Source organism: Silurus meridionalis, chromosome 22 (assembly GCF_014805685.1).
Source record: "Silurus meridionalis isolate SWU-2019-XX chromosome 22, ASM1480568v1, whole genome shotgun sequence".
Lineage (NCBI taxonomy): Eukaryota > Metazoa > Chordata > Actinopteri > Siluriformes > Siluridae > Silurus > Silurus meridionalis.
Genome location: NC_060905.1, coordinates 12,245,134 through 12,258,028, shown reverse-complemented (window position 1 = coordinate 12,258,028; position 12,895 = coordinate 12,245,134). Strand labels below are relative to the sequence as shown.

At 38.3% G+C, this 12,895-nt stretch overlaps 1 protein-coding gene across 2 annotated transcripts in view; it reads left to right on the top strand.

The window, feature by feature from the left end:
- The first annotated feature begins 10,796 nt into the window (after positions 1 to 10,796).
- fam49al (family with sequence similarity 49 member A, like) overlaps positions 10,797 to 12,895 on the top strand; it is a 50,553-nt gene continuing 48,454 nt past the window's right edge. For both annotated transcript variants that reach the window (XM_046834865.1, XM_046834867.1), the window contains exon 1: positions 10,797 to 10,981. The gene's annotated coding sequence lies outside the window, so the exon portion shown is untranslated. The remainder of the gene's footprint in view (positions 10,982 to 12,895) is intronic.

The window sequence follows — 12,895 nt, the reverse complement described above, 5'->3', positions numbered from 1 at the left end:
GAGAGAGTAAAGCAAGGTTTGCAGAAAATAATAAAAAAGGAAAAAAATGGGAAAGGAGGGTAAGTATAGAAAAGAGAGATAGAGCGATCCCCTGTATTAGTGATGCTCATTTTCAAACACTATTTCCTATTTATAGCAGGAAAGTCAGGAGTGGGAGGAAAGAGAAGGCCAAGTCCATGGGTGGTGGAATGAAGAGGCAAAAAAGACAAAAGAGGAATTTAAAGTAAAAGAGAACAAAAGAGTAAAATGCTATGTTTGTAGATAAACTGAGCTTTACTGTCTTGCCTTTTACATTGTGTGTGTGTGTGTGTGTGTGTGTGTGTGTGTGTGTGTGTGTGTGTGTGTGTGTGTGTCTGTGTGTGTGTGTGTGTGTGTGTGTGTGTGTGTGTGTGTCTGTGTGTGTGTGTGTGTGTGTGTGTGTGTGTGTGTGTGTGTGTGTTTATTTGAACTGAAGTGTTGAACAGACAAGCCTGAGGCAATTATCACTGTGTCTGCTGGAATGGCTGAGAATTTCTACATGGACACGTGAATGTATTACATCGTAAACTCTGTGACATTGTACATCATCTGCATGACGCCCAGCTGTTAAACCCAGTGAGGCATGGTGGCCCAGTTTGTGTAGAAAATTTCTAAGGTATTCTAAGAAGTTAGGTTTATAACATTGGAAAGGAAAAAAATCAATGTAAAACTACAACTTTTAATATTAGGAACCTTAGATATAGTTGATTTGTGTATTGTTAAGCATTAAGTTCATTTTTAAATGTTAATTAATTCAAAGTAATTTTATTCAATCCCAAACTCCAACCATTTTATTCTGGTCAGGGTTTTGAACTTGGCATGAAGCAGCAACACACTCCCGATTGGAAACCTGTCCATCACAGGGCACCAAGGACACACATTCATAATTTATACACACCTGAAAATGATTTATCTTATCCACATACCAGCATGTTTTCTGGGCATATGGAGGAAACTGGAGATCCCAGAGTGGATACAAGAAGAACATGCACAGACTTAAAAAAAACAGTATCCTGAGCTCAGGATTGACCCAGAGATCATTGGCATGTGAGGTAGGAATGCACCAATGAGGCAAGTTCCCACTCCAGACAATCAGATTACTATAATAATAAAATGCAAGTTCAGACCTTTGCTTTAAAAATAGAAAGTTATTAAAATCATGAATAAAATATGGGTGTTATAATCATCAGGTTAATTTAGTATCTCAAAGATCTAAAGGCCTAAACTTGAGAGTTTTGCATCTTTTTTAACTATCCCTGCTTTTTTGTGTGATGTACTGTGATGGACACCCCCGAATGCGTTCCTGTCAGATAATAGAAAGATTCTGATCATTTATAATCTGTTACAGGTAAACTATGCATGCTGCTACCTATTGTCCTTTTTCAGTTCAGCTGAGTTAATTTCTACTGGCAGCATTAGTGACACTCCATAATGCAAGAGTTTATTATGATGCAGCCTAACACCTGAGAAGAATGTCTCTGCTGTTATCTTTCTATATTTTGTTTGTCTGTGTCTCCTACTCCACTCTTTGTTTCTCTCGATCTCCCTCTTTCATGCTCACATATGACTCCGCATCACTCTAGCATCATTGGCAATGGTTGCTATAGTAACCCAGCTGAGTACTCGCTTCATAGCTTCATTGAGCAATGACACAGGCCTACGGGCAAACTCATTACAACACATATTACGCACACACAACACACACAAAAAAAACACAGGACAAAAATAATTTGTTCAGTAATCTATTTTTCATGTGACTAACCAGCACTTTTGTTTTATGGCAGTGAGGTCAATTCTATGAGTTACTCTGATTGGGACAAGGCAACAGAGTTTTTTTTAAATTACACAATACTGCCCTCTCCTGGCGAGCATTTGTAACTATAGGTCTCCTTACATCCTTCACTGTTCAGTAGGATTGTGCTACATTTCAAATGCTCCAATTTCATACATTTTTTTGTGTGTGTACTTCACCATAACCGTGGTGTAAAGACTGACAAGATATAAGTTACTAATGCCAGTATGACTTGAGTAAAATGTAAAGTATGTGATTTGAACAGTACTTGAGTGGTGACTTGCACTGTGGCTTGAGCGGAAGTGGTGGCTCAGTGGTTAAGGTGTAGGATTACTGGTCAGAAGGTCGGGGTTTGAGCCCCGGCATTGCCAATGTGCAGCCTTTGAGCCCACCATGATCAACTGCAATTGTAGGAGTGGTAGCTTAGTAGTTATGGTACTGGGTTACTGATTGGAAGCTTGTGGGTTCAAGCCCTTGTATTGCCAAGCTGCCGCCCTTGAGCAAGGCTCTTAATGCTCTGTGCTCAAGGGGTGCTGAATAATGCTCTGTCCCCAGCCTCTGAGCAAGCTGGAGTATGTGAAAAATGGATTTAACTGTGCTGTAATGTACATGTGACAAATAAAGGCTATTTTATTATATTGAGTATTTTACTCATATTAAAAGTAGGCCAAACAAGTCTTTAAAAAAAAAACAATGAAATAAAGCAGTCTTTTCACAAGGTCTCGTTAATTAACAAATAGATTTACAGTTGAATGTCACAAAGAAGACAAAATAATAGATTCCAAAATAAAAATAAAAAATGAACCTTTGGCAATGCTGGGGCTAGAACCCACAAGCTTGTGGGGAGCTGCTGATTGATAAACCAACACCTTACCCACTGAGCTATTACTTCTGACTTGTGCAAGCTGTCAATAAGCCTAATGAACCAACATGGCTTATTTTCCATCCTTCAACACCATGTAACTCATATTAAAAGTAGGCCAAACAAGTCTTTCAAAAAAGACAAAGAAATAAAGCGATCGTTTCAAGAGGTCTCTTTAATTAACAAATAGATTTTCAGTTTAATGTCAAAAAGTAAACAAACTATTAGATTTCAACGGAAAAAAATCAAAATTGTTAACTTGGCAATGGGGGGTTTGAACACAGAACCTTGTGGGGAACTAATGAATGGTAAACCAACAGCTTACCACTGGGCTACTAGTTCCCACTTGCGCAGGCAGTCAATAAGCCTAATAACCCAACATGGCTTCTTTGCCATACTTCAACACCATTTTGGCCAAACAAGTCTTTCAAATAAGATAAAGAAATAAAACAATCTTTTCAAGAGGTCTCTTTAATTCACAAAAAGATTTACAGCTTAATGTCACAAAGTAAACAAACTATTAGATTTCAAAAGAGAAATAAAATTGTTAGCTTGGCAAAGCTGGGGCTTGAACCCACAACCTCATGGGGATTGGTAAACCAACACCTGACCCCTTAAGCTACCAGTCCCCTCTTATGTGGGCAGTCAATAAGCTTAATGAACCAACATGGCTTCTTTACCACGTTTCAACACCATGTAACTCATTAAAAGTAAGCCAAACCATTTTTTTAAAAAAGACAAAGAAATAAAGCAATCTTTTCAACAGGTCTCTTTAATTAACAAATAGATTTACAGTTTAATGTCACAAAGTAGACAAACAAATAAAATAAAAATCAACCAGTGGCAATGCTGGGGATAGAACCCAAAACCTTGTGGTGACCTTCTGATCAAGAAGCTAACACCTTATCAACTGAGCTATCTCTTCTCCCTTGTGCCAGCAGTCAATGTGCCTAATGAACCAAATGGGCTTCTTTTCATTCGAAAGAGAAAGAAAAAACTTTCGACAGCAAAGGAGGGAACTGAACCCCAACCTTGTGTGGACCTGCTGATCAATAAACCAACACCTTACTGACTGATCTATCTCTTCTGCCTCATGCAAGCAGTCAATGTGCCTAATGAACCAAATTGGTTTCTTTTCTTATACTTCAAACGAGAAAAAAAAACCCTTTATTGGCGAGGAGGGGAATTGAACCCAAAACCTTGTGGTGACCTGGTAATCAAGAAAGAAACACCTTACTGACTGGAATATCCTTTCTCCCTTAAGCAAGTAGTCAATGTTCCTATTGAACCAAATTGGCTTCTTTTTTGATACGTCAAAAGAGAAATAAAATTGTCTAATTGCTGATGCAGGGAATTGAACCCCCAACCGTGTGGGGACCTGCTGAGCAATAAACCAACAACTTATCGACTGAGCTATCTCTTTTCCCGCGTACAAACAGTCAATGTGTCTAATGAACCAAATTGGCTTCATTTCCTTCAAAAGAGAAAGAAAAAACATTCAATGGAAATGGGGGGAATTGAGCCCCCAACCACGTGGGGCCCTGATGATCAATAAACCAACACATTACCACCTGAGCTATCTCATCTCCTTTGTGCACCTAGTCAATGTGCCTAATGAACCAAATTGGCTTCTTTTCCTACACAACAAACGTGAAAGAAAAAAAGATTGATGGCGATGCACGGAATTAAACTCCCAACCTTGTGGGGATCTGCTAATCAATATACCATACACACCTTACCAACTGAGCTATCTCTTCTTTCCTGTTCAAGCAGTCAATGTGCCTAATGAACCAAATTGGCTTCTTTTCCTATACTTCAAAAGAGAAATAAAAAAGCTTCATTGGCAGTGTGTGGATTTGAGCACACAACCTTGTGGGGACTTGCTAATCAAGAAATGAACACCTTACTGACTTAGCTATCTCTTCTTCTGTGTGCAAGCAGTCAATGTGCCTAATGAACCAAATTGGCTTCTTTTCCTATAATTCAAAAGAGAAATAAAAAATTTTCAATGGCGATGCATGGAACTGGACCCCAACCTTGTGGGGACTTGCTAATCAATAAACCAACACGTAACCAACTGAGCTATCTCTTCGCCTTTGTGCAAGCAGTCAATGTGCCTAATGAACCAAATTGGCTTATTTTCCTTCAAAAGAGAAAGAAAAATCTTTCAATGGAAATGAGAATTGAACCCACAACCTTGTGGGGACCTGTTAATCAATTAAACAAACACCTTACCACCTGAGCTATCTCTTCTTTCCTGTTCAAGCAGTCAATGTGCCTAATGAACCAAATTGGCTTCTTTTCCTATACTTCAAAAGAGAAATAAAAAAGCTTCATTGGCAGTGTGTGGATTTGAGCACACAACCTTGTGGGGACTTGCTAATCAAGAAATGAACACCTTACTGACTTAGCTATCTCTTCTTCTGTGTGCAAGCAGTCAATGTGCCTAATGAACCAAATTGGCTTCTTTTCCTATAATTCAAAAGAGAAATAAAAAATTTTCAATGGCGATGCATGGAACTGGACCCCCAACCTTGTGGGGACCTACCAAGCAATAAACCAACACGTAACCAACTGAGCTATCTCTTCGCCTTTGTGCAAGCAGTCAATGTGCCTAATGAACCAAATTGGCTTATTTTCCTTCAAAAGAGAAAGAAAAATCTTTCAATGGAAATGAGGGGAATTGAACCCACAAGCTTGTGGGGACCTGTTAATCAATTAAACAAACACCTTACCACCTGAGCTATCTCTTCTTCCTTGTACAAGCAGTCAATGTTCCTAATGAACCAAATTGGCTTCTTTTCCAATACTTCAAAAGAGAAATAAAAAATGTTGATTGGCGATGCAGGGAATTGAACCCACTACATTGTGGGGACCTACTAATAAAGAAACAAACACCTTACCGACTGAGCTATCTTCTCTACAATGTGCACGTAGTCAATGTTCCTAATGAACCAAATTGGCTTCTTTTCCAATACTTCAAAAGAGAAAGAAAATATTTTCATTGGCGATGCACGGAATTGAACCCCCAACCCTGTGGGGACCTGCTGATCAATAAACTAACACCTTACCAACTGAGCTAGGTCTTCTCCCTTGAGCAGCCAGTCAATGTGCCTAATGAACCAAATTGGCTTCTTTTTCTATTCTTCAAAAGAGAAATAGAAACATTTGTTTGGTGATGCGGGGAATTGAACCCACAACCTTGTGGGGACCTGCTAATCAACAAACTAACACCTTACAGACTGAGCTATCTTTTCTCCTGTGTGCAAGCAGTCAATGTGCCTAATGAACCAAATTGGCTTCTTTTCCTATCCTTCAAAAGAGAAAGAAAAAACGTTCGATGGCGATGCAGGGAATTGAACTCACAACTGTGTGGGGACTTGCTGATCAATAAACCAACACCTTACCAACTGAGCTATCTATTCTCCCTTGTGCAAGCAGTCAATGTGCCTAATGAACCAAATTGGCTACTTTTCCTTCAAAAGAGAAAGAAAAAATGTTTGATGGTAATGAATTAAACCGCCAACCTTGTGGGGACCTGCTGAGCAATAAACTAACACCTTAGCAACTGAGCTATCTCTTTTCCCGTATGCAAGCAGTCAATGTGCCTAATGAACCAAATTGGCTACTTTTCCCTCAAAAGAGAAATAAAAAACCTTTATTGGAGATTCATGGAATTGAACTCACAACTGTGTGGGGACGTGCTGATCAATAAATCAACAGCTTACCAATTGAGCTATCTCTTCTCCCTTGTGCAAGCAGTCAATGTGCCTAATGAACCAAATTGGCTTCTTTTCCTATCCTTCAAAAGAGAAAGAAAAAATGTTCGATGTCGATGCGGGGAATTGAACCCCCTACCTTTTGGGGACCTGCTGATCAATAAACCAACACCTTACCAACTGAGATATCTCTTCTCCCATTTGCAAGCAGTCAATGTGCCTAATAAACCAAATTGGCTTCTTTTCATATCCTTTAAAAGAGAAATAAAAAACCTTTATAAGAGATGCGGGGAATTGAACTCACAACCGTGTGGAGACCTGCTGAGCAATAAACCAACAACTTAACAACTGAGCTATCTCTTCTCCCTTGTGCAAGCAGTCAATGTGCCTAATGAACAAAATTGGCTACTTTTCCTTCAAAAGAGAAAGAAAAAAATGTTCGATGGCAACGGGGGAATTGAACCCTCAACCTTGTGGGGACCTGCTGATCAATAAACCAACACCTTAATGACTGAGCTATCTTTTCTCCCTTGTGCAACTACTCAATGTGCCTAATGAACCAAATTGGCTTCTTTTCCTCTACTTCAAAAGAGAAAGAAAAAACGTTTGATGGCGATGAATTAATCCCCCAACCTTGCAGGGACCTGCTGATCAATAAACTAACACCTTACCAACTGAGCTATCTCTTCTCCCTTGTGCAAACAGTCAATGTGCCTAATGAACCAAATTGGCTTCTTTTCCTATACTTCAAAAGAAAGAAAAATGTTCGATGTCGATGCGGGAATTGAACCCCTACCTTTTGGGGACCTGCTGATCAATAAACCAACACCTTACCAACTGAGATATCTCTTCTCCCATTTGCAAGCAGTCAATGTGCCTAATAAACCAAATTGGCTTCTTTTCATATCCTTTAAAAGAGAAATAAAAAACCTTTATAAGAGATGCGGGGAATTGAACTCACAACCGTGTGGAGACCTGCTGAGCAATAAACCAACAACTTAACAACTGAGCTATCTCTTCTCCTTGTGCAAGCAGTCAATGTGCCTAATGAACAAAATTGGCTACTTTTCCTTCAAAAGAGAAAGAAAAAAATGTTCGATGGCAACGGGGGAATTGAACCCTCAACCTTGTGGGGACCTGCTGATCAATAAACCAACACCTTAATGACTGAGCTATCTTTTCTCCCTTGTGCAACTACTCAATGTGCCTAATGAACCAAATTGGCTTCTTTTCCTCTACTTCAAAAGAGAAAGAAAAAACGTTTGATGGCGATGAATTAATCCCCCAACCTTGCAGGGACCTGCTGATCAATAAACTAATACCTTACCAACTGAGCTATCTCTTCTCCCTTGTGCAAGCAGTCAATGTGCCTAATGAACCAAATTGGCTTCTTTTCCTATACTTCAAAAGAGAAATAAAAAACCTTTATTGGAGATGCAGGGAATTGAACCCACAACCTCGTGGGGACCTGCTAATCAAGAAACAAACACCTTACCAACTGAGCTATCTATTCTAGCATGCGCAAGCAGTCAATGTGCCTAATGAACCAAATTGGCTTCTTTTCCAATTCTTCAGAAGAGAAATAAAGAAATTTCATTGACAATGTGGGGAATTGAACCCCCAACCGTGTGGGGACCGGTTAATCAATAAACCAAACAACTTACCGACTAAGCGATCTCATATGCGTTGTGCAAGCAGTCAATGTTCCTAATGAACCAAATTGGCTTCTTTTCCGATCCTTCAAAAAATAAATTAAATATTTTAATTGCTTATCCAGAGAATTGAACCCCCAACCTTGCAGGTACCAACTAATCAATATACCAAACAGCTTACCAACTGAGCTATCTCTTCTAGCTTGTGCAAGCAGTCAATGTGCCTAATGAACCAAATTGGCTTCTTTTCCTATACTTCAAAAGAGAAATAAAAAACGTTCATTGGCAGTGCGTGGAATTGAACCCCCAACCTTGTGGGGACTTGCTAATCAAGAAATAAACACCTTACTGACTTAGCTATCTCTTCTCCCTTGTGCAAGCAGTCAATGTGCCTAATGAACCAAATTGGCTTCTTTGCCTATACTTCAAAAGAGAAATAAAAAAGTTCATTGGCAGGGCAGGGAATTGAACCCCCAACCTTGTGGGGACTGGCTAATCAATAAACCAACACCTTACAAACTGAGCTATCTCTTCTCCCTTGTGCAAGCAGTCAATGTGCCTAATGAACCAAATTGGCTTGTTTTCCTTCAAAAGAGAAAGAAAAAACAATCAATGGAAATGGGGGGAATTGAACCCACAACCTTGTGGGGACCTGATGATCAAAAAACCAACGCCTTTCCAACTGAGCTATCTCATCTCCTTTGAGCAGCCAGTCAATGTGCCTAATGAACCAAATTGGCTTCCTTTTCTATACTTCAAACGAGAAAGAAAGAAATGTTTATTGGCAATGCGGGGAATTGAACCCCGAACCTTGTGGGGACCTACTAATCAATAAACCAAAACCTTACCCATTGAGCTATCACTTCTGACTTATGCAACCAGTCAACAAGCCTAATGAACCAACATTCTTTTCCATACTTCAACACCATGTAACATATTAAAAGTAGGCCAAACAAGTCTTTCAAAAAAGACAAAGAAATAAAGCAATCTTTTCAAGAGGTCTCTTTAAATAACAAATAGATTTACAGTTTAATGTCACAGAGTAGACAAACTATTAGATATCAAAATGAAATAAAAATGTGTCCTTTGCAATAGTGGGGCCCAAACCTACAACCTTGCGGGGAGCTGCTGATTGGTAAACCAACACCTTACCCACTGAGATATCTCTTCTGACAAGTGTACTCAGTCAATAAGCTTAATAACCCAACATGGCTTCTTTATCATACTTCAACACCATGTAACTCATATTAAAAGTAGGCCAAACAAGTCTTTCAAAAAAATACAAAAAAAATAAAGCAATCTTTTCAACAGGTCTCTTTAATTAACAAGTAGATTTTTCAGTTTAATGTCACAAAGTAGACAAACTATTAGATTTCAAAATAAAATGAAAATGTGTCTTTTGTGATAGCGGGGCTAGAACCCACAACCTTGTGGAGAGCTGCTGATCGGTAAACCAACACCTCACCCATTGAGCTATCACTGGTGCAAGCAGTCAATAAGCCTAATGAACCAACATGGCTTCTTTTCCATACTTCAACACCATGTAACTCATATTAAAAGTAGGCCAAACAAGTATTTCAAAAAAGACAAAGAAATAAAGCAATCTTTTCAACAGGTCTCTTTAATTAACAAATAGATTTACAGTTTAATGTCACAAAATAGAAAAACTAATAGATTCCAAAATAAAAATGAACCCTTGGCAAAGCTGGGGCTAGAACCCACAACCTTGTAGGGAGCTGCTGAGCAGTAAACCAACACCTTACCCACTGAGCTATCACTTCCGATGTGCACAAGCAGTCAATAAGCCTAATGAACAAACATGGCTTCTTTTCCATACTTCAACACCATGTAACTCATATTAAAAGTAGGCCAAACAAGTCTTTCAAAAAAGACAAAGAAATAAAGCAATGTTTTTAACAGGTCTCTTTAATTAACAAATAGATTTACAGTTTAATGTCACAAAGTAGACAAACTATTAGATTTCAAAATAAAGTAAAAGTGTCCTTTGCGATAGCTGGGCTAGAACCTACAACCTTGTGGGGAGCTGCTGATCGGTAAAACAACACCTTACCCCCTGAGCTATCACTTTCAACATGCGTAAGCAGTCAATAAGCCTAATGAACCAACATGGCTTCTTTTCCATACTTCAACACCATGTAACTCATATTAAAAGTAGGCCAAACAAGTCTTTCAAAAAAGACAAAGAAATAAAGTAATTGTAGCGCCTATGGTATTGATTTTATGGAAGTAGCTAAAAGACGCTAACATCTACCTAGGTTCGATGAGAGGTAGGTTGGGCCAATTTACACGAGAAGCTCCGGTTGAGTTGAACAGCTGACAATTTTATTGCCTTCTTACAACAGTGCAAAATAAATGGCACAATAATGTTGAAACAAAAAAAAGGAGAAGTAATTGGTTCTATTCGTAGGCCAGGGAGATCAAGGCGACCACCAGGTCGTTTCACCTACCCTGAGTTAGGGAAACAACTAATATCCTTTGCACAGAATCTCCTAAATAGCTTGAATCAAGCACTTGACACCTTTGGTGGCTATGATATCTCCCCTATTGAGGTTGTTTGGACTAAACGGCATGAAGGGACTCATGCTGAGTAAAGAGGGGTGGGTGTAACCCATAGAGAGATAAGGGCTACTATGCTGTAGTTTCACTCCCAACCATAGGGGGCGTTGGGGGACTGACTCTATTAGAGCCTTGGTTATCAGCTTTCCCCCCCCTTTTTTATTTATCTTCTCCTCCTGAATGCCAGCAGAAATAACCCTTCTAAAATTTTAAAACCAGCTGAATTAACACTTCTAAAATTCTAAACCCAGCTGAATTAACACTTCTAAAATTCTAAACCCAGCTGAATTAACACTTCTAAAATTCTAAAACCAGCAGGAAGCAGAGGAAATAATTTCAAGTAGCAACAGTTGAAACTCCGGTGAGTGAAAGCACATTTTGCTAAGTATGATGCTACTGATCATGGTGCTAAAATTGTTATTGGGAATTATCTAAAAACCAGTCGGAGTATTTGCAGAGTTATCTGTAAATTTAAAATCTAAATGAACTATGTGTCTTTGTAATTACATAAGGTTGATGTACTTAGTTATGTTTCATGGTGTTACAATGCTAAGGGGTGGCTAAGGCTGCAGCTCGTTAGCATCGGTGCGCTAGCATGTAAGTGGAACAGAATGGTTTAGGATAGCATGTAAAAATTACGTCATTTATTTTGTAGTTGCTGTTTATGCAATATGATTAAATACAACATGTTTAATATATCCAAGGTACATGGTTAATGTAATTGATTGTGTTAAGTTCCATTTTTCTTGCTTATTGCTCATGCTATTTAATTTCCATGTTAAACCTGTGTTAAACGGTAATTTTCAATGTATGATGGAGTTTAAAGGAATTAATGTTTAACTAAAAATACCAGAAATATTATTACAAATAATTAAATTGTAAGTGTGAATAGTTGATGTAACTTGACTAATAGATTAAAGTGTATTCCTAAATATTGGTAACATGCACCTTAAAAGAAAAAGAAGTCAATGAGGTCTCGTTAGAAAAGGAAAAGAGAACTGAATTGTTTTTGTCTGTACTGTTTGTGCAGATTATTGTGCCATTTATTTTGCACTGTTGTAAGAAGGCAATAAAATTGTCAGCTTCCCGTGTAAATTGGCCCAACCTACCTCTCATTGAATCTAGGTAGACGTTAGCGTCTTTTAGCTACTTCCATAAGATCAATACCATAGGCGCTACACAATCTTTTCAAAAGGTCTCTTTAATTACAAATAGATTTACAGTTTAATGTCACAAAGTAGACAAACTAATAGATTCCAAAATAAAAATGAACCCTTGGCAATGCGGGGGTAGAACCCACAACTTTGTGGGGAGCTGATGATCGGTAAACCAACATGTTATCCACTGAGCTATCACTTCTGACTTGTGCAAGCAGTCAATAAGCCTAATGAACCAACATGGCTTCTTTTCCATACTTCAACACCATGTAACTCATAAAAAGTAGGCCAAAGAATTATTTAAAAAAAAGACAGAAATAAAGCAATGTTTTCAACAGGTCTCTTGAATTAACAAATATAGATTTAGAGTTTAATGTCACAAAGTAGACAAACTAATAGATTCCAAAATAAAAATAAACCCTTGGCAATTCTGGGGCTAGAACCAACAACCTTGTGGGGAGCTGTTGATAAGCCTAATAAACCAACATGGCTTCTTTGCCATACTTCAACACCATGTAACTCATTAAAGTAGGCCAAACAAGTATTTTGTTTAATTAACAAATAGATTTACAGTTTAATGTCACAAACTAAACAAACTATTAGATTTCAAAAGAGAAATTAAAATGTTACCTTGGCAATAGCAGGGTTTAAACCCACAACTTTGTGGGGACCTGTTGACCTGCAAACCAACATCTTACCACAGAGCTACTATTTCACACTTGTGCAAGCAGACAAAAATGCCTAATGAACCAACATGGCTTCTTTTCTATACTTCAACACCATGTAACATTAAAAGTAGGCCAAACAAGTCTTTCAAAAAAGACAAAGAAATAAAGCAATCGTTTCAACAGGTCTCTTTTTAATTAACAAATAGATTTACAGTTTAATGTCACAAAGTAAAGAAACTATTAGATTTCAATGGAAAAAAAATAAACATTTTACCTTGCTAATGCCAGGGCTTGAACCCCCAACCTTGTGGGGACCTAATGGACCAACATGGCTTGCTTTCCATACTTTAACACCATGTAAAATGTAGAGTATGTGATTTGAACAGTACTTGAGTATTTAACTTATATTGAATGTAGCCCAAACAAGTCTTTTAAAAAGGACAAAGTAAT